The 23,439-nt window shown below is 40.5% G+C and overlaps 1 long non-coding RNA gene across 1 annotated transcript; it reads left to right on the forward strand.

Moving 5' to 3' along the window:
* Positions 1-12,758: 12,758 nt before the first annotated feature.
* Positions 12,759-20,127, forward strand: LOC149127873 (uncharacterized). Its single transcript, XR_016230014.1, has 2 exons — positions 12,759-13,023; positions 19,355-20,127. It is a non-coding gene; the product is annotated as an uncharacterized LOC149127873 (long non-coding RNA).
* The last annotated feature ends 3,312 nt before the right edge of the window (positions 20,128-23,439 follow it).

The raw sequence follows: 23,439 nt of genomic DNA on the forward strand, positions 1-23,439 counted from the left end.
TTCTCTTTCCTCTTCTCTGCATACCCTACCTTAACCTGTTCCCAATCATGCACTCCTTCTGTGAGTGTAGTAATTCATCCACTGACTCCTGGAGTCATGGCACACTTCCACATTGACCATTCAGTCCCTGGAAGCTAGTAACTGTCACTGGTCTCAGTCTTCACACATTTATCCCCATGTTGTGAAAGGAAGACCTGCAGGGAAGCCGGAAGCCAAAGATGGAGACGTTTTCAAAAGTACAAGTTCTGAGTCAGCGGTGGGTATTTGGTGCAGTGGTTGAAATGCTACTTGGGATACCCACATGCCATCTCTGAGAGCCATCCTGGTTCTCCTTCCAATCCGGCTTCCCACTAATGCACACATGTGGCACCAGGTGGTGACTGAAGTCCCTGCCATCCACACGGGGAACTCAGACGGGGTCTTTGGCTCCTAATTTTGATCTGACCCAGCACTGGATGTTGCAGGGCATTTGGGGAGTGAACCAAATATGAAAGAAAAAGAGATAAAATGCTACACTCAGAATAACCAATTATCCAAGAGTAGGTTGCAAATGTGGGCCTTCCTCAGGATAAAGAGAACTCCCAGTCCACTTAAGACTTCCATGTGCCTACTAAGACCCACTCAGAGAGGAAACTCTCCCAAGAAGAACTAGAATGGAATCGTGTGGATCAAGTCAAAGGCAAACATCCATCAAAATCCAATATATTGCTACCAAAAAATCAGTATATACCACTTTTCTACACATATCCTTCTAAAATGTTTAAGTAGATACAAATAAACAGTTCTCAAATACAGCTATTATCCTAGTACAGATAACGTCCCTTCTTTAAAAGGAAATGATCCAACATCTCACCACTTACTGTGTGTGTAGCTTCAAGTCCATGACCTCTGGATGCCCATTACTCTACTAATTTTGTGATTGCCTCATCTATATTCAGCAATCTTGATGAAATAGGAACAGTAAACACTGCCAGGAAACACTCTTTGGGGGTTGGAAGTACAGGAAAGGCGGGAGGGAGGGAATACAGCTTTGCTAAAACCACATTATCATATGATTCGGCAAGAAAGAGAAACAATAGCGATAAACTAATAGCACTGGTCATTATTATCTAGTGCTCATTTCTACATTGTCTCATATAATACCATCGGGAATTGTAAGAGGCAGATGTAACCCACATTTTAATTGGGACAAGTTTGAGGCACAAAGTTCGAGGCCACGGAGTTGGTAAGCCAGCATGTGATTCAGCAGTCAGCCTCCAGAGCCCAGCGTGCTGCTGAGTGAGGTTGCTTCCTGGTCATGTTGACAGTCCATGGAGATGGTGCTGTCCTCACTTCTTCAGCTGCACCCCCAACAGTGTGTGTCACCCGTGATATCCCTTCTTTTTTACGTATATGTTTGTCGTCACTTGGGGTCTTGGATAGCCTAAGTTCTTTATCCAGTGGAGTGGCCCACAGTTTGATCCCTGAAGGAATCAGAACCCTGGCCTGTGGCCTGTATGAGGTTGCATTATGATCCCAAGCACTTACGTAGTGACCATCTGTTTTAAGTCCATGCTATTTCCTGTCTTCACTGTGCAGAACAACAATATTTGCTCTTAATAGTCAGATTAAATCTACACAGCCCACACTTTAACTCTTCCCTTGCCCTTTCACCCAGTAGCACAAGGAGTCTCCATTGTAGGGGGGTCTTCTATGTCACTGGAATCATGGAAGTGTTCTGTGATAGTATCATTCTTTGATTGGGCTCTAAACTCTCATCATGAACCCAAGGTCATTGTTATTATAAGGAATTCCATCCCATTTCTGTGTCTTTATCCTTGAGCCTACATATGGACTGTAGGAAGGATAGTAGTGGATGTTGGTGGCATGTTCAGATATTGTGCCACATGCTAAAGGGAACACCACAGACACTTGGGGATTGTCTTCCAGCTGGTGCCTTTAATAAGGGATTCTACCCATCTCTAAGACCAGCTGCTTCTGGATGATGGCTTCGTAGGTAAGACTTGCAAATCCCACAGGCAACTCTTCATTATCTGGCTTCTTCCACTGTGAATTAAGTTGCCTGTTTAGCCTCTGTAATTTGAGATTCTACTGGCATCCAGAAACTTCTCTTATATGGTTGTGCTGGAAGATGAATGCTAGCCAGAAAAAGCAAATCCAGATCTAGGATTAATGTCCATTTTATGAGAATAAATAGTGTCATTATCTGGGATGAAAAGGGTGTTTTTAAACACCCCACTACTAGCGACTGGCGTGTTCTTTAAAAGTGGTGGTTCCATACGAAGGCTCTTAGTTGGTTAGTGCCTATGGCACTTTAGGAATTCACAGCCAGCGAACACTGACAAGGGCAAGTGCATTTATGGTCTCCATCCCCTGCCATGAGTCTTGTCCTCAGCAGACATTTCATTCTTGGTGACCACAGATATAAGTATGTTAACTATTTTACCACAGCTCATAGATTGAGAGTTACAATTTGAATGAAGGTGATCCTAGAGAGACCCATCCAATAGCTGGAAGACGCAGATTACCAAAAGTAAATAAACAGAAAGGCTTAATGCAATTAGTTGTATTAATCAAAGATAGTTGGATGTATAATTGATTAAAACTATAAATAGCTTTGAAAGTAAAAGAGGAAGGCAATATAGAAAATTTCAGATACATGGAATCATATTAATTTCGGTTGAACTGTGATAACAATCTCAGTTGAAAAGTTCATGCTTCTAAATTATTTTTTATAATACTTTCTGGCAGTACCTCTGTAGGAAAAATAAAGGAAGTCACTCCACTTTTTAAAAGGAAAGAAAATCACAGTATAAATAATAGAGTTATATCCACCCTGCAAATGTGAGGCTGCCCTCTAAGAGCTTTGTAAGCTTTTCCTCATTATTAATCCTCAGTACTATTTGGTAATTATACAGCAAAATTGTCGATCCCTACTCTCCAACCTTTGTTAAATAGTTAATAAAAATTTAAATAATGATATCACATTGCTATTTATTTTAATAATATTCTCTCTAATCCTGACCTCAGAGTACTTAAGCATTCCATTTCAGTAGTGTTGTGGGCAAGGACTACTGCCCTTCTACTTGAAACTCCTGTGTGTGTATGGGACCATTAATGTGATTTGTCTTCTTATTTACATATTTTATTGTGGTAATATTCTGTGTTGAAAGCTTCTTGGAAATTCTTATTTAAAAAGGCCAGACATTACCATCTGTTATTCTCAAATTGGAATTATCCAGTCCAACTCAAAGTTTGAATCTTGGCAATAGCTTTATGATTAGTGCCATGAAAAAAAGGAAGAGGAAAGGAGAGAAAGAATGCAAGAAAGGAGGGAAGAAGAGAGGGAGGAAGGGAGTACAGAGGGGAAGAAGAGAGAAAGGGCTCCTTCACTCTAATAGCTACTCTCACAGATGCATTTCAAATGGAAAACTCCCTGAATTTCACTGCACATTTAAATACAATGAATATTGGGAGTATCATTTGGCCTAGCAGTTAAGGTGTTAGTTTGGATATCTGCATCCTAAATCACAGTGTCTGGTTTCATTCATAATCCCTGGCTCTGCTCCCATTTCCAGCTTCCTGCTGATGTAGACCCTGGAAGGTAACAATGATGGCACAAGGGATTGGGTCACTCACTGTTCCCATGTGGGACATATGGATGAGTTCCTGGCTCCTTGCTTGTGGGCATTTGGGGAGTGAACCAATGGGTGGGAGCTCTCTGCCTCTCAAATAAATTTTTAAAACTTTTTTAAAAAAATAATGTATATCTAATTTTTTACATAATCACTGCAGAAAATGAGTAGAACAAGTGATGTTAAAAAATAAAGGATTATATGCATTACCCTTTAACTTAGTATGTTTATTTTAGAGAAGTTTAAATCATAAATAATCAGAAAACAATAACAACAAAAGCTCCTTAAATCTACATTTCCAACATTCCACCACAAATCAACTTAAATTTTGAATAATTATCCACTTAAATATTGGATAATTTAGGCAAATCACACATTTTCTCACTCAGTTTTTCCATCTTTAAAATATAAATAATATAGTTATATCTCAAGACTGCTCTGAAGGCCAAATAAGACAGCAAACCTCACTTGGCAGAAAAGTGAGCACATAGTAGGAACTAATTAAATGGTCCTTTACATTGACATTACCCTCCGGCCTAGGAAGGGCCATCTGAATAAACTGCCCTATGATTGGCCACAGCATGGGCAACAGGGAAGTGACTGAATGATTGAAGGCCGTGTTACACTTGTTTTACAGCTTGGGGAATCTCAGAGAATGGGAAACAGAACAAAGTGGTTGTGTGAAAAGCTTCTAGATTTCAGTGAAAACAAACACCAAGACTGAATCGAGAGGTGCAGTATCTTTTAGGTCAATATTGCTGTGTTATTTCTTGAACTTTCACAGTGATAATGAGTTGTTGTATGGACTTTGTCTCAGGAACCCATTTGTCAGGGAAAGGCAAGAGCAGTAATAGATAGTAATTCTCTCTGCTGTAGAGAGAGAATTGTTTGCTAATCCCCTGGTCCTTAGTGCAGTGTACCAGAAGAACTACCAGCAATAAGCATATTTCTCACAGAGAGGGTAAGGGAAAGATATTAGCACACCCTAAGGCCCCATGGCTTGCCCAAATATGTAGTTTCTAACTCTGGTTCATCTATTTACCCACTGGGTGGGCAGTGCTTTATGATAAAGCAAGGTGGATATAATATTCTATCTTACTATTTTTGGATGCTCCAGACTGCCGCCGATCTCAGAGACACAGCGATCAATGGTGACAGCAAAGGAGATCATGTTATGTAGAGACGTGTCCCTTAGGTAAAGAATACTCATTGATTTCAGGTGACATGAAGAATCCTTTAAGCCTTGACCAAATTGTAAATCATCTATTTTTATTTAGATAAAAGAATGCATTTGACTTCACATTTGTTTCTGAGAAATCACATGCAGTTTAGGATTTTGTCTACATAGAATGCCATTTTAAACACAGACTCGGAAAAAACAAAGCTGCAATTTTACCCCACCTGGCTGTATTCTTAAGTTTTGGTATCTCATTTTCTAAATTCAACTACTTTGGATTTTAAAAGAGCAGCAAAGAGTGTTTACCATCATACTAATTTCCTATATCTGGATACCATCCTTAAAAAGAAACATAATTCAAGAAAATGTAAAAGCTTGTGAAGACAAAAGACAGAAGAAAAGTTAAGATCACACATTACTAGAACTATGTCACCAGAATGCAATTCAGTCACAGTCCTATAATTCTACAGGGGTAGATATTTTGTGAACTTGAATAATGATCACTGAGAAAATTAGTTTACTTACATTTAAAAAATATTCAAAATACATCTATAGACATATGAAGGCAATTATCCTCTTTTACCATAACATTCCCACATATTTACCCCACATTACATGCAAAGATTATTTTTTGACTCCACAAAAGCTTGTCTTTCTCCATTACAAATGTCTACAGAAAACTGGCTTTTGTGATCAAGTCACATAGGGTGAGAACAGGAGACAGTGGATCTCTGTCAATGTCTATCACTGTGATTTTGGTTGGAATCCCTTTTAATAATGGTAGCAGACACCAACCCAGGACCTCAGAGGAATGTGAGGGGTATGAGTTACTGGTAATCAATTCTACTATTTTCATTTCCTAACACCTATCATACTGAATCCCAATTAAAACAACTCAAAAATTTGATGACTATTTTAATCTTAGAGATTGTATGTATTTCTTCAGGAAGAAAAAAGCAAGACTAAACTCTAAACTCTGGTGATGAATGTATGAACTCTTTTTTTCATCAAAGCCTGAGCCAGCAGTGGAATGAGTACATAACTAGGACTGGTTTCAGGCAACTTAGAGCCTCGTAGCTCAAATGCAGTTTACGCTGCCTGAAATAGCCAACAAAAAATTACCTGTGTGAATGCTTTTCACTCCAAGGCTATCACAATGGACTCATGATGCTTCTAAACCTGAGTAGCCAGCAAGGTTTTCAGGATCCCCTTTCCAGTTTATGTTCTGGAGCAACACTGGGCCATGTAAGCTCTATTTGTAGCTGTCAGTTGACAAAGACTATGGCTAGATGCACATAGTCCTAACTGATGCTGCTGCAAATGCAGAACCCCTGTTTCTAAGCAACAAAGACCCTAGATCAATAATATATGAATCTGTTCAGTTTACAACGTTCAAACAGTGCTAATAAAAATACTTGTAATATGTCCTAAAATTAAAGGAAATGTTTGCCTTGTAGCATTTCTATGATTAAATAGCAAAGTGTAGGTTGGCTATGCATGGGGAAAGCATAAAGTTTGAAGGTTAGAACAAAGGCCACTTATCAAATATCAACAAAGCACATTAAATTATTCTGTGGGAAATGAGCTGAGTTTCCAGAATAAGAGAGAAAAAACAGTCCATTAAGTTCTTAATACAAGGCTTTAAATTTGTGTGATAGGATTCTCATTGACTATAAGAATAATATTTTTATCAACTCATGCAATAAGAGGAGTGAACAAGAAACTAAAGATGGTTTTCCTTTGGTATAAATAATAGTAGATGACAGGTGAATTTATAAGCCAATCTAATCAGCTGAAAGAACCTTCTTTATGGTCAAATCTGGCTGTACAAATAAAACTCTGAGCTTAGAGGGGAAAATTATTGTTCCAATTCAATTGATAATGGGAAAAGCTATTAGCCTGGAACATTAACCAACTAGTTGGAGATTGCATTGCTTATCTTATTGAATTTTTGCAGTGAAAATCACAATACTTAAACACAGTGACAGTCTGTCAAGAAAACAGAGATTTGAAAGAAAAAAAGAGGAAACAACAAAAATTCAATGAATTATAATTACAAAAACACTAGTCCATGAGTCAGAAACATATTTTGTTATTACTGGTTCTGTGATTTGCTCCACCTGACTTCCTTGTTCTGAATTTCACTTTTCTCATCTTTGAGTACTGTATACTAACTATCTCTAAACTTTCTTCCAGCTCTGAAATCATTTATTCTTTTAAACAGCTCTGAAATAACTTTCACTGTAGCACTAACATCGCAGGCTCCCTCTCCAAAAGCTCCACAGGATGTCTCGGATTTGTCTGTGTTGTTTCTATATCTGTTGCTTATTTAATTGTGTTTTATTTGTGTTGGGGGTGGGAGCAATACATTCCTCATGTTAAATTTTAAAATAAGATTGAAAATGAAATTCAAGTCATGCCTATAATAAGACTTAGAGTAAAACTAGACACTGAAAAACCACCCATGTCAAAGGCTGTTTCCAGAATCATACAACTGTTGGAAGCCATGTTGCACACAAGGCAACAGTTAAATATGTGTGGTTTCAGGTCATTTAATAAGAACAGGCTCAAAGTCTAAAAAGGAACACATTTTAAGTAACTGAAAGAAAGACCAAGAAAGGAAAACTTTTGCAAGTCTCCAGTGAGTATTATTTGTACAAACAACGCGAACTGTGTCTCCAGCATTTGACAGTCAGGAGGCCCTGGATGGTGACTGCTCTCAGCAGAGCCACCATCATTTCTTAATGGAGCTCACAGAACTTCTTAGCTGGCCCATTCACTAGCCCACCTAACTTTCTCACTCTTTCATCTGTTCTCCAAGAAGAACTTAGATGTAATTTTCCTAAAATCAAAGATTAATTTAGTTGTGCCCCTGCTTAAAATGAAACCTCTTGATAGACTTCCCATTGTACATGAAATAAAATCCCAAGATCTCAGTATGCTACACGAGGCCCTGTATGATCCAAACCTTGACTTTCCTCAGTGTCCTCTTTTTCCATTTTCTGAGTTCCAGGCACCCTGACTATAATGTTCTTCAGAGACAGTCAGATTATGTTCTGGCATATATTATCATGGACCATAGTGAACCCACCCATCTCCCTTTTCTTCACCTGAATCACTCCTTTGAACTTGAGTGTTCCTTTCTCACAAACCTTTCTCTTGACCTTATCTCTTTGTCCTGCATCTATAATTAATTATCCTACTACACATGTTGATTTTGTTTCATATTACTCTCCATTTATAAGTATATATGTGTGTGTGTATGTGTGTGTTTGTCTATGTCATTATTTGTGTCATTCTTATCTCTTTCACTAGCAAACAAGCTTCATATCTATTCTAGATAGCTTTCTATGTTGGTATTTAATTTATATCCCTGTTTAACACATAGGAACTCAAATTATCTATTGAAAAAATGAATGCTCAGATTACAGAGAAATTGAAATACTGGATTGTCTAGGCTTTTTTTTTTTAAATAGGGAAAAAAACTTCTGTGAAAAAAATTGCAGAGAACAGGGAACGGCCAGCATGGAATAAAGCCTTTGGGTAATAAAAGAGCTACAGAAGGACTGCTCCATAAGGGATTGATTCATTAAGTTGGCAGAATACAGAGGATTTTATCTGATCATGTACTTGCAAAGGAGTAAACACTTTCTAATCAAAGTGCTTCTGGGCTAGGGAAGAAAGCAGATCTCCTTAACCTCCCGCAAGAATCAAACAAAATACAAAATTGAAGATGAGGGTGGAAAAACACATGGATAAACTATGCCAACTTAAGAGAGCATCACCAAGTTAAAGCCAGAATTTGCCGCAGACAGTACTGGGAACCAGCACATCAGAAAATTACTCCTCTGAAAGGTACATGCCACAGTGGATGGAGCCTTCACAGGAAGGAAACTCTTGGAAGAATTCCTTAAGAATACAGAAAGGTGATGCAACAAATCCTAAATCAGGAGCCAGGGCTGCTCTCACTGTTCTTAGATCAGTCCTTAAGCTGACACGGGACTTCTGCTGATTGTGGCATCTCATGCTTGTGGATAAAATGAGAAAACACTAATGAGGCTAAAATGTAGATTTCATCTGATATTTCCAGGTATAACATTCTAGAGGGAAAAAATAAGTAAGTCAAGACAGATTTCATGGCAAAACCCAGTGTATTTTGGATAAGTATGAAGATCCCAGCCAGTAAACCTCAGGGTAAAACACTAAGCCCAAACTTACTTGCTCACCCTCACAACACTCTCTCCTTATGGACACATCACATCACTACTCTGACACATCCAACGTGGGGAGGCTGATGAGAAGTTTGTGGCACTAATAAAAATCTGTGTGTTCAAATACATTTTCTAACTTTCCGGAGGGCTGTATTATTTTTATTATTGCTGTTAAGAATGTCTGTGGAGTCTGACTTAGCGGCTGGCTGAGGATGGCTTTTACTACCCATCACAGTGATTCCAGAATGCAGCCTGGGGTGGGTACCCATATTTTACATTTTACTAGGGTGCTGTGCTTTAGCAAAATTAATACAGCTATTTTCAAATGAATGGCGGTTGTGCCAGAGGGACAGGATTATTGGTCCTTTATAGCCACTTTGTGTGGTGAGGTCACACATCTTGAATCTTTACCTGCCTTTGTATCTGCCCTCCTTTCTGCCTACCTCAGAACCATCATATCTCTTACCATGATTATTTGAACAGTATTCTAACTGCTTCTTGCCTTCAGTCAGTCTCCTAGAAAATTCAGCCTGACCTTTGCCAACATAGAAAAAAATCTTAAATGAGCTGGTTGTGTCACTCTCCTACTTAAAAATCCTCAAGGGTGAGGTCGAAGTTCCGATGCATGACATGGAGATACTGTCACAATCATCTAATCTCCTTTCCAGGTGCTTCCTTTCTCTACAGGTGCCATTGCATATCTCTTCACCTTGACCCTTGCTTTTTCTTTCTCCTGACAGGTGCTTCTGTCCAGGAGCCTCTGACTCACTGTCAGACTCCAGCTCCACTCTGCCTTCTTTCTGTAATCTCTCCTATCACCTCTTATCACCATGAACTGAGTTCTCAAAACATTCCAGATGCAAGCTTTTGCCTGCTTTTGACAGATGACGTGCTCTACTCTAGTAGAAGTGGTTCTAGGCACATTATGTGAAACCCTGGCATCTCCTGTGTTGTCTGACACCAAGCTGGCATGCAACCAGTGCTGGCTGAATTCTTCTCAACCCAGGGGAATTGGGTTGAACTCAACAATAAGAGATAGTGGAGATGATTTGAATAAAAAATTTGGGAGGCCTTTTTAAAGTCTGGAGGATGAGAGTGATGTGCCCTTTTGAGTTCTCATGGGAATCAAGCATCCCCTCTTCTTTCCTGTAGAAGAAATGTTGCCTCCTGAGCAGCCAACTTGTCTGCCAAGAGAGGCACAGCTGCTGCTGCTTCAAACCAAAGATCATTTAGATCCAGAAGATGGAGGATGGATAAGATGACTAGAAACTCATCCAAGGGTACAAGAAGATCTTTTCCGACAATGTTAATTTTCCCATTATGCCCCTCGGTAGACCCCTATGTTTTAGAAACTCTGCAGATGAAATTTTATATGATAAAATTTTATGACCTTGCAGAAATATAGGAAATTAAGAAAAAATAAGACTTATAAACACATAAGTGCAGGTAGGGACATGTAAGACGCAGCATCAAATTGCCAGCTATAACTTCTTGAAAATGACTGCCCCTCATTGTGAAATGAAATTCTTTGTGATTTTTCTGCTATTAATATTTTTTAGTTTCCAATAAATGGTCATGAGGGTAGTTGTATTTATCCTTTGATTACTACATCATTGTTCTTTCTTTTTTTGCTGAAATTTTCTTTTTTTAAGATTCTCATTTAGACACACTGAAATTTAGCAAGACTCTCATAAAACTCAGAGGGTTTTGAAATTTGACTAACAGTAAGAGCAGTCTTGGAACAGCAGAGTTCTCAAGAACATGAAGTGATACTGGGACACTGCTGACAGAAGCTGGAATCACTGTCAGGGACCCGAGGTGCCACATGTATCACTGAGAATTTGGAAGTCAATTGTTGGGTTTCGAATCTGTTGGGAAGGTTTCTGGGATGGAACACAGTCAACTCCAGAGCCCTAGAAGAAAGGAGGTGAGAACATAAGGAAGGGCTTCTCCTTCAGCCCCATCTTTTAGCACATGAACTTCCATAGATATCATTGCAAAATATCTGTCTCCTTGACGTCTCCACCTGGATGTCTAATAGTCACATCTAAACCAGACTCATTTTCACCCCAAATCTGTTCCAATCACAGTGTTCTGCTTTGAGGCTGATGGCAGCTCTCCATGGCTAAATGCTCACAAATAAAAATGAGAATTTATCCTAATTCCTATTTTCCCCTCACATCACACAATTTGGGGGGGGGGGGGATATCATATCAACCCTCTCACAAAACGCATCCAGAATCGTACCACATCTCATCGTCTCCTTGCAGCCTGTCACGCACATGGTTCCTGCCTCTTTTCCCCTGTTTTACCTTTGAGCTTTACTGTCTTCTCCACATAGCAGCTAGATGTGGACTTGCAAAACATAGGCCAAAGTATGTCCTTTCTTAGTCCAAACACTTCACCATAGGCTCCATAGCCCAGAATAAAAGATAAAAGCAATGAATGATATCCCATGCTTCAGGCAGGGCCGGAGTCTTGTCCCAGTGGCTTCTGCTCCCATTTTTCTTACCCTCCAGGCTGGTCTTTGGACAAGCTGCTCTTGCCCCTCTCCTGGGGCCTTCTCACTCCCTGCAATGCTCTAGTGCCCATATATCCAAGGACTAATTTCCACACCTCTTTAGCATCTTTGGTAACATTTTCTTTTATCAATGAGGCCTTCCTTGACTGCTTTACTTAAAATTGAACACATCACTGACTCCAGCCTCATCCTATCCCTCTTATACTATTTTTTTCTCATCCATCAACCATTCTTGTTTTACATATTGTCTCTTAACATACTTCCCACAGACATTTGCTAGACTTCATAGTTTAAGGATTTTCTGCCACTTTTTCTCATCAATATGCCTTAAGCATATCAAATAATTCTTTGGGAGAGGAAGTGCAGGTGTTTGGCCTAGTGGTTAAGATGTGGATCTCCTACATCTTTTATTAAAGCACCTGGTTTGGTCCTTGATTTTGAGCTCCAAAGTCTAGCTACTTGCCAATGCAGACCTTGGGAGGCAGCAGTGATGACTCAAGTAGCTGGGTCCCTGCCACCCATTGGGGAGACCTGGATTGAAATCTCACCTCCTGACTTCAGTATGGCTCAGTCCTGGGTTTTCTGAGTATACAGGGAGTGAACCCAGCAGATGGGAGTTCTCTCTGCCTAATTCTCAAGTAGAAAACCAAATTTTAAAGTAAAATAATGCCTCCAACAAACTAGGTGCTCAATTAGTATCTGTTGAACGCTGGAAAAATCAAGAAAGAGTTTTATTACTTAAAATACATGAGACTACTGAAAATATAAGCACCAAGATCTCTCTTACCTCTTCTATGCTGCTATTTTATGAGTAATACATAAAACTGCTTCTGTAGACTCCCATGCCTATTGTCTTAGCCCTGAAGCCTAGTTGTTTCTGGAAACATCAAGAACACAGCAAGTTTGGTTTTTTTTTGTTGTTGTTGTTTGTTTGTTTGTTTTTCATGTTTAACTTGGCTAGAGTGGCATGTTGCTGAGATCTTCCTATATCCCACCAGTAGTTGGTATCTCGACTCTCCATACCCTTACTTACCAATGTGGAGTAATTTTGAAACTCCTGGCTTCCTCTGGCTTGCTGCTGCTGCGCAGTTGCAATGCTAGGAGATATCTAGAATTTTGCATTGCTGCCACATTCAGATCAGCTGGCCAAACAGTGACTGGGGAGGAGATGATTTAGCGGAATGAGTTCTTCATCTAGAAGATGGCCTCAGCCTGGGGCCTACGAGAACGAGTGCAGCTGTGGCTTCAACAAGCTCTTAACGACTTCAAAAGCAATTAGCTTGTCAGGGACTTGGAAGAAGAGAATCTCTCCCCCTGGGCTGACCCAAAAGGAGACTTTCTTCAGAGAGATGTTTTCTTGTCTCTTTCCACAGAATATTTACATTTTACCTTCTTATATCATGAAATTAACATCTGAAAAACACCCCTGACTGGTCACAGCAAATACAAGAAGCTCACCAAAGATGCTAAGGAAGCAAGGTATAATTAGATATGGGTTTCCCCATCCCTCCTCCCTGGCAGATGGGTTCTGTGCTTATTGCAACAACTGATCTTTTTGTATGTATTCTTCTTTTTCTTTTAAGATGCTAGATATACATGTATTGTGTTCCTTTCTGGATAAGAAAATGAGTGATGGGGGCATAGTAGGTTAGGCCTCTTAATGTGGCACTGGTTCATGTCTTGGCTGCTCCTCTTCCAAGCCACTTCTCTGCTAATAGCCTAGGTAAGCAGTAGAAGATGGCCCAAGTGCTTGGGCCCCTGCACCCATGTGGGAGACCTGGAAGAACCTCCTGGCTCCTGGCTTTGGATCAGTCCAGCTCTGGCCATTGTGGCCATTTGGAAAGTGAACCAGTAGATGGAAGAACTTTCTCTCTGTTTCTCCCTCTCTGTAACTCTGTCTTTCAAATAAATAAATAAATATTTTTAAAAAAGAAAGAAAATGAGTGACATGATCAAAAAATGCTGAGATTACTTTTTTACATAAAAAAAAGGATTTATTTTTTGGCCATTGTCTATTTTTTTGCCTTATTTTATTTGGTCTCTTTCTTCCTTTTATATTCTAGAACTACAATTTTCAAATTATTTATTTTTTCAGAAGCCAGACAGAGATCTCCCATTCACTGGTTCATTCCCAAAATGCCTATTATAGCTGAGGCTGGACCAAGCCAAAGTCAGGAGACAGGAACTCCACCCAGACTCTTCCAGGTCTCCCACATGGGTGCAGGGGCCCAAGCACCCAAGTGAGTAGCTGGGATTCAGCTACTGGAACCATCACTCACTGCCTCCCATGGTTTGCATTATGAGGGAACTGAAATCAGGAGTAGAGCTGGGACTTGAATTTAGGCATCTACCAATAAAGAATGCAGACATCCCAGTAGTGTCGTAACTAGGCCAAGTACCCATGCCGGTTTCGATTTTTGTTGAATTTTCTTTCTCTCAGAATTGGTATCACACTACAAAGAGAAATATTTGAATTCAGAAAGGTGAAATAAATGTATCTCAAGATGTTTCTTGGGGCCGGCGCTGTGGCATAGTGGATAGAGCTGCTGTCTGCAGTGGGGGCAACCCACATGGGCACTGGTTCGAGTCCTGGCTGCTCCACTTCCTATCCAGCTCTCTGCTGTGGCCTAGGAGAGCAGTGGAGGATGGCCCAGGCCCTTGGCACCCTGCATCCATGTGGGAGACATGGAAGAGGCTCCTGGCTCCTGGCTTCAGATTGGTGTAGCTCCGGCCATTGCGGCCAATTGGGGAGTGAACCAGTGGATAGAAGACCTCTCTCTGCCTCTGCCTCTCTCTCTGTCTCTCTCTGTGTAACTCTGACTTTCAAGTAAGATAAATAAATCTTAAAAAAAAAAAGATGCTTCTTTAACTCATTGAATGACTATGTGTCTCAACTTATTAGGCTTATGTTTCTTATCTGAAAACTGTAAAAATAGTATTCATTAACTGAGTGAAGATAAAATATGATAATATAATATATCCCACTACATTACAGACATATGCATATATATGTGTGTGAAAAAAAATCACTTGGCCAGATAACTAATACCTAGAACAAGATATTTATCTATCTGTCATCATGGCCATAATCATCATTTTTTTAAGATCTATTTTATTTATTTGAAAGACAGAGTTACAGAGAGAGGTGGAGACAGAGAGAGAGGTCTTCCATCCACTGGTTCACTCCCCAGATGGCCGCAATGGCTGGAGCTCTGCCTATCTGAAGCCAGGACCCAGGAGTTCTTCTGGGTCTCGCATGAGGGTGCAGGGGCCCAAGGACTTGGGCCATCCTCTGCTGCTTTCCCAGGCCAGACCAGAGAGCTGGATCAGAAGAAGAGCAACCAGGTCTTGAACTGGCACCCATATGGGATGCTGGCGCTTCAGGCCAGGGCGTTAACCTGCAGTATCACAGTTCAGGTCCCAATCTTCATCATTGTTGTTGTTGCTAAATACTCCCCCACTAGTATGAAGCTCAAGACGTCAGAGGTTGGTCCTATTCAACTGTCTGTTGCCAGTGCCCATGAGAGGGCTAGCCTGGTGCAGCAACCTGATTAACAGTGAAGAATAAATCAATGAGTGAATGATCTATAGGGAATTTCTATCTCTTTGGATTGTCCTGTGGATTTGATTAGGCAAAGCAGTTTTTTGAAAATCTTAAGAGATCTTTGAGAAACATTACAATTAATTTATAACCCTCCAGGATTTCCTTCTTCTATCACTTCCCTTTATCTCATGATAGATTTCTAGATGTAATTACCATGCTGTATCCCTAATGGAGAAATAAAAGAGACTTGGGACTGTGTAGAACTGTTTCCCAACATACTAGAGTGAATCTATGCCAGGTTCCCCTACTCCCACTACCACTCTCACACCCAGGGCTTAGGTTGGGAATGATGGAGAGGCAAAGGTCAAACTCAGCAGACAAAGGTATAATTAAATCAACTGGAAGACATTTGGTTATGTGGATGAAATGGACAGCTCTGACATTTTTCTTTTCTAACCTTCAAGAGGTGATATCAGGTCCATCAAATACTGGTAAGTGTCCCTAATCTTTAGGCTGAAGCAGAGAGAATTCCATTCCTCTGAAATGAGTTATGGAATGGCAGCAGCTCCAACTCTAGTCTAGTTTGGGCACATGTGAGACACAATACAAATATGTCCAGTCTGAAAGAATGACTTACAAGCTGATTTTGAAGCACGTGGATGGTTTATTTGAGGGTTTTGCTTACTTGAATTCAATTGGAAAAAGATTTCTTTTTATATAACATTGTATTCACTTGTTTTGAAATATGTGCTGGGCCTGTGCTCTGGTTAGTAGACTAAGCCTCTGCCTGCAGTGCCAGCATCCCATATGGGCGCTGATTCGAGTACCGGCTGCTCTGCTTTTAATCCAGCTCTCTGCTATTGGCCTGGGAAAGCAGTAGAGGATGGTCCAAGTGTTTGGGCACCTGTACCCACATGGAAAACCTGTAAGAAGCTCCTGGCTCCTGATTGGCCCAGCTCTGGTCATTGGAGCCATTTGGGGATGAAACAAAGGATTGAAGACCTCTCTCTGTGTCTTTCACAGTCTGTCTATAACTCTGCCTCTCAAATAAATAAATCTTAAAAGACATATGTACACACATAGATTGGCTGAGAATGTGAATATTTACAGGCATTTTCTAACCTGAGGGTGGTCTGGCTGTGACATCTGTCATCCCAATGATCACCAAGATTCATTTGACTGATATCACCTTTCATGTTGCTCCTTGTGTGTCTCTCAAAGCTTTGCAGTAGCATAGAATGACCTTCCCAGAGAAAAGCGGATTTTCTTTAGACAGGGATGTAGGAGTAACAGCATTCCCCTGGTAGAGCTTGGAAACAAGAATAGATTCCAAATGCAGGAAGCCAGGTCTGCACAGCTGGGCATCTTTTGCCTATAAACTCAAATTAGGCAGCATGTGTGGAAGCCGAAAAGTTCGGTTGTATCCCGAGGTCTGGGTTACTTCTATCTTCCTCCCACCACTCTCTCTGTGCCTCTCTGTCTCTGAAATGAGAATGATAAATGAAATGAAATGAAATGGAAGTGAGAATGGCATATCCAGCTTTAGGAAGTTACCAGAAATAAGCAGGGTAGTGTGATCGGCAGGCTTCTAAGATGACATCCAATGATCTTTGCTTCCTGGTAGTGAGTAAGGGCTCGAACCACTGATACTTCTCACAAAGAAAATAGAACAGGGGCCAGTGCTGTGGCGCAGCAAGTTAAAGCCCTGGCCTGAAGCACCTGCATCCCATATGGATGCGGTTCTAGTCCTGGCTGCTCCTCTTCCCATCCAGCATTCTGCTGTGGCCTGGGAAGCAGTGGAAGATGGCCTAACTCCTTGGGCCCCTGCACCCGCGTTAGAGACCTGGAAGAAGCTCCTGGCTCTTGGCTTCAGATTGGCTCAGCTTCGGCCATTGCAGCCATGTGGAGAGTGAACCAGCAGATGGAAGACCTCTCTCTCTGTCTCTACCTCTCTCTGTAACTCTGTCTTTCAAATAAATAAAATAAATCTTTAAAAAGAAAAGAAAGTATAACAAAGGTGATGGGATAGCACTTCTAAGATTAAGTTAAATAGAGGACTGGGACTCCCGGCAGGTATTTATAATAGCAGTTAATACATGACTTGAGACATTCTCATCCCATATTTGAGTGTTTTGGTTAGCGTCCCTGCTCCACTCTTGAAACTGCTGGGAAACCACAGGTAGTGGGTCAAGTACATGGGTACCTACTCTCACAGAGGAGACCCAGACTAAGTCCCAGGCTCTTGGCTTTAGCCTGATCCAGCCCCAATTTTTATGGGTATTTAGGCAGTGAACCAGCAGAGGGGAGATCTTTGAATCTCTGTGTCTCTCTGCCTTTCAAATATAATTTAAATTAATTAAAAGAAAATAAAAGACAATGTTTTGCACATGCTTATCCACTCTTCCGGCTTGTCTAAGTTACCTAGTCTGAGGAAGAAAGCTGCCCTATTGTGAGCTGCCTGATAGGGAGCTCACACATCAGTGAGCTGGACGTGACTTCCAGTCAGTAACCAGTGTAAAGTGAGGACATGTAGTCCAAATACAACACGCACATAAGTGGCCCTGACAAAGGATCCTCCTCTAGTGGATCTGGGATGACTACAGCTCCATGTCATACTGACCACAACCTGCGGGGGTTCCTGAATAGAGGACCCAGCTAAGCTGTGCTGCATTCTTGACCCACAGCAATCATGAGATAAATGTTGTTGTTCTAAGCAACTACTACGACTCAGAATAATCTGCTACTTGTGTGGACTTGCTTTAGGTGATTAATGAGCTTCTTCCAACAAGTTTGCAAATCTCTTTTTTATTTAAATAGGCACAAAACAATACTTTTGTGTGAAAAATGCTTATTCAGGCCTTCTAGAATGCATTTACTAAGTAGACAGAGTGTGTGGAAGAAATATTTGGTTTTAGGTCATACCTCCACCAATGGGAAATACTTAATTGGCCTTTATCCTCCGTTCCTGGCACAGAGCTCACAAAACCCTGGGATTTTGAGCAACAAGAACCTCTTTGTCATTCATAAGTGGGCCCTTTGGATCATGCCTGAGTTTATGCAAAGGAGGTGACTTTTGGTGGACTGCTGGAGAGCTTCTCCCTAAGGCCGGTTGCTAGAAAGTTGAAGCCTTGATTAGAACGCTTGCTACTTTCAACTTTACCCACAGAGTACTGGAGAGAGGAAGGGGGCTGAGATCGAGTTCTGTCACTGGCGGCCAGTGATTTAATCAATTTTTGCCTCCATAATGAGGCCTTCATAAAAACCCCCACACAACTGAGCTCAAAGAGCGTCAGGTCCTTCACCTGCAGGTATGCTTTCTGCACACCTTGGCCTGGGCATCTCACAACGTCTGCCCTTTGTAATAAACCAGGAAATAGAAGGAAGGCCCTTTCCAGAATTCTGTAGCCTGTTCTAGTGAATCGTGGAACATGAGGTGAGGGAAAGGGTACTCCACTGGTGACCAGCCTGGCAGAAATGTGGGTGGCCTTGGTTGTCAACTTGAGCTGGTATCCAAAGTGGAAACTTCCTGTGGGTCTGAGCCCTCAGTGTGTGGACGTACTGAAGACTGCGTTATGGCCAATACAGTAATTATATCATGGAAATATTTCTACAGTCCCTGTGCCCTGTTTTCCTTTCTTCAGGTAAATGAGTTGATGAGCAATAATTAAATGTCAGGAAATGAATCCTAGCTGTGTTACTAACATTTGATAGTAAATGCATCCAAGCAAAGATAGAAACTATTGATGTTTACATAAATTTTCCATAAGGCCTCTGAAGGTGAACATACTATTAACTGAAAATTTATGATCGTATATAATGACTCTTGAAGGCTTTCCAAACTACTTCATATGAAGAAGTATAGCATTGTCTTCTTTATTTTTTATTCTAATTCCTAGGTTCATATTCCTTAATATCACTAATGTTATTTTGCTTGTCTTTTTCTTTCTTTGCTTAGTGTCTGTTTCTTCCTCATCATCATGTAAGTTCTAAGACAGCAAGAATGGTATCTCTTAGCCATAACAGTGTTCAGGAAAAAAAGTTCAGTGAAATAGATGAATAGATGAAAGGACAATACATACAACTTTTAAAGATGAAATTTAGAAGTTTAAGATCTGAGGAAGAAAGAAAGCACTCACTTCAGAACTGTTTGGAACAGCAGACTATGAATGTATTTGACAGCAAATGATCATCAGCTCTATTGCCAAGTTTGGCCATCAACTGTGTCCTTTCTTCAAAATTAAAATAAAATGTTCTTTTTGATTTTAGGTGGAAAGAAGCAGAATTTTTAAAAAATGTTTATTTATTTGAAAGAGAGACGGAGACAGAGAGAAAGAGACACAGAGAATGAAACGGAAATTTTCCATCCTCCGGTTCACTTCCCAATTGCCCTCAACAACCTAGGATGAGCCAAGCTGAAGCCTGGAGGCTGGGATTCCATCAAGAGCCTCCCCATGGGTGACAGGTACTCAAGTACTTGAACCATCATTTGCTCCCTTCACATGCATATTAAATGCAGAGACCTGGATCAGAGGGAGAAGCAGGACTTGAACCAGGTACTCTGATACGGGATGTAGATGTTCAAGCAGCATCTTCACTGACGGTGCCGCAGCACTTGCCACAGAGATGTTCTTTACGATATGTCATTCTTCACTCTTTGTCCTTCTCCTTGGAGTCTCTGACTTGGAGAGTTCTATTTGAAGAATTGAACAGCTTCATCCCAATTCATGCTCTACCAGGAATACTGCCAGCTGCCGTGTTCAAGAGAAATTGTCAGTTCCTCCATAAATCCCACCCTACTCCTCGGCTGTTTTGAACTCCGTTGTGCATTCTCACAAGTTTTTTCTTTCCTGAGTCTAAATGGGGATGATGTAGCCACACTCAGCAGGGCCAGTATTTCTGTTTAATTTCAGTTCTGCCATCTTTTCCTTTCATTTCTCAAATTATGTCCCTACTGGGAAGGTGGAGTGACCAAAATGCTGGGTAGATTTGGTCTTGTGGGTGAGGAGATGATGCATGCCTTTGTTCTCAGGAAGATCCTCGAGTTGTAGCCATATCTAGTAAGTTTCTTAAAGTGTCCTGTTAAAGTGTTCTGTATGGTATAAAATCAAAGTGATAATCCATTATTAGAGGGATAAGACTTTACACCCACTTCAGGGTCATTTTCATCTGCAGAAAGTGTCCCATGTATAAACTACATCTGCCAGGGCTCACCTTGAGGCAGCAATTAGACATGGCATGCATGGCACTGGCATCTGCCAGCCTTGGATTTGGGTTATAGTCCTGTAACTGATCACCCTTGCAAGCACTGGATATTTGCTGAATATTTCTGGATCTATTTTTCATCCCTAAAATGGAGGAAATAATAACCATATTTTGGAACATTTCGGAGGAAAGCATGAGATGTAGTCATTAGAAACCACAACCTTATATCTGATATGTGATATATTCCACCTTCTAAATTGTGTGCGCTTGTTGGGGTAGGCTCAGCCTGGGAATGACAAGACCCTGGAAGTAATTTCAACCTGGTCTGGTCTGCTGTTCTGAGTGTGACTCTCAAGGTTCCTGTTATGTCCAGCTTCAGGAGGAGCAGGCTCTCCAGAGGAAGCGATAAGATGAAGACAGCTCATCAGAGCAGTAGATGCCCTGAAGATTATTCTAGTCTCCCTTTAGGCCAACACTCTCAGCCCCCATGGGGACAGCTTTTTAGATAAATTTATATGCCCATTAATTCTTATCATAGATCCCAATCACTTAAAATATTCTGTTATCTGAATTCCTTTGCTTCTGAAAAAGGACTAATTAACTGAATAAGTAACTCATTTAAAACAATTTAAGCATTAAATAATTTCCTTGGTTCAACATTTTCAAATTCCTTACTGTGCGGCAGGCACTGCACTAGCCAAAGGGGATACAGATATGCATAAAACAAAGTCCTCATGCTCAGGGAACTCGAAATATATTGTACAAGACAGACCTTCAAAAACCCAATTAGTAGAGCACATGAAGAGTACGACAGATCAGGGTGGTCAGGGTAAAATGGACTTGGCACAAAGGGGAGGGGTCAGGGTAAGAATGAAATTGCCAAGTATTTATGCACAATCCACCTGATTCCCCCCCCCCCAGCCCTATTCATGGGGATTATTGAATCCATTTTGGATATGGGGAAACTGAAAGTCAAAGAATGAGGTGATATTTCTTAATGCAGGGGTCTAGTCAAGATCAAGGCTAAGAAAAGCAGAGCCAGGCCTGTCAGAAGTCACTTCTCACAGACGACTTGGTGACCACTGTTGTGCAAAAAGAGGACCAGAGCCTTGTTACATGGCCCCACTACACCTCATGTATGTTCTCTGCCACCAGATAGACCTGCCACCAGTTACTTCCTAAAAAGTCCTTTAATATCCACGGAAAGGGGACATTGCATTTTTATCAGGCATTCTATTATGAGTATTGGTATTATGTCATATTTATGACTTTTCTTGCCAACTATATTAAATTTGACACATTTACTATACATTTTTATTCCTTCTTTATATCTGGCTGAGACAGAGGAGTTTCTCTAATTAGTTTATATATTAGTATATGTATCATTCTGGAACTATCTAGAGACTCATTGGTGTTATAGGTATAATATAAATGCTAGCCGTTATCATGACAAAACCCTAATAAACATTTAAGCGATGTAAAGTTATAACTTGGGGAGTTTATGGAAGAGTCTGGAATGACTCAAGTCATGAAAGATTTCATCATTAGCAGCTGCTGTGCTGGTCTCAGTAATACATAGTGCTTTGCTCATTTCTACTCTATCTGTGCTTCTACACAACTCTATTTTGACAAGCAAAAGCAATTAAAGTCACTGTTTTGGAACTTGGTTCATCTTCTTCACCATTCTTCCTTCTCTTCTTCTCTCTCCATCCAATCTGTCATTTGCACACACCACACAGTACCCTGGCCTTGAACTGGCCTCACAGAGCTGCAGAAAGAGAAGCAATCTCCAGAAAAGGCAGAAACCTATTGTGAGGCGTGAAGGACTTTGCTGTAGACTCAAGGGCTCTAACGGCTTCCTGTGCTGTCTGGCATTTGAACGTACATGCAGAAGCAACTTAACCTCAAGCACAAGTAGAAAGCTGTTCACTGGTAAAAAAGAGATGCTCAAAAATACCACTTCCAGCTTTTAATGAATGCTGAAAGCCTGGGCAAAGGCAAATAGACTGGAATGACTGCCATCGCCGTGGTGAAGATTTTTCTCATGTTTATGGAGCAATGTTTTGCACACAGAGACAGTAATAGGCTTCTACAGCAAGAATTCAGTAACAGTGAAGCGAGAGTTGGAAGGAAAATTGTCTTACTTGGTTAAGTTCAGTAGAGCATTAGAATTTTGGCTCAACAAGGTATTTTCTTAGATGGAAAACTAACTCACTCTACCTTTAATAACTAGAGTAAGGGATCTAGTTTTAAAATAATCCTCAGGTTATATTAAATATATAAATCTTCAATGTGCAGTCTGATCAATTTTTACATATGTGTAAATAAACATATGTATATACCACTACTTCTATTAAAAACACACACTTCCATTACCCCAGTGGCTTTCTAACTCTCCTGCAAAGATCCTTTACTTACAATTTCATAAAGTTAATAAACTATTTGGAGAAATGTGTAATCTCACATTCATCAATGGTAATATGGAAGGAAAAATATAAAGATAGGCCACAGTTTATTTTTTGTTGTTGTTGTTGATCTGTATTTATTCTTTGATTTGTTTGGCCATCACTCTCAAGATCCTCCTTACCGGGAAATCAATAGGCATTCAATCCCAATTATAAAGGGAATGGGTCTGGAAGAGTATTATAGACTGATAGATAGATAAGGAGAGAGCAAAAAATGTGTTGCAAGACATGGGCTTACACCTTTGTAGGGCCTGGCTGGGTAACTCTGGAATCCATGGAGCAGGCCATCAGGCAACTGTAAGGCATTGACAGTGCAGTTTAGCAGTCAGATTTTCTCTTCCTCTGGGAAACCTCCCCTCTGCCCTTGAGGTCTTTATAGCTGGTTACATCAGGCACACACACACTTTAGACTTATTTAAAGTCAACTGATCATAGATATTAATCACCTCTGAAAAAATGTCTTCGCAACAACACATAGATTACTGCTTGATTGAATATCTGAGGATTGTACAGCCTAATCAATCTGACACATAAAATCACAATGCAATGACATATACTGGGAAGAACAGTAGAAGACCACAAAGGTCAGAGGGAAGCAAGTCATGGAGAGTGACAAGAGATGAGATGGAATGGACATTGAAAGACAAATTCACACATATCTCTTGAAGGCCATATTAAGCAGTT

The sequence above is a fragment of the Oryctolagus cuniculus genome, chromosome 2 (genome assembly GCF_051225735.1).
Source record: "Oryctolagus cuniculus isolate XC-2025 breed Fujian yellow rabbit chromosome 2, ASM5122573v1, whole genome shotgun sequence".
Lineage (NCBI taxonomy): Eukaryota > Metazoa > Chordata > Mammalia > Lagomorpha > Leporidae > Oryctolagus > Oryctolagus cuniculus.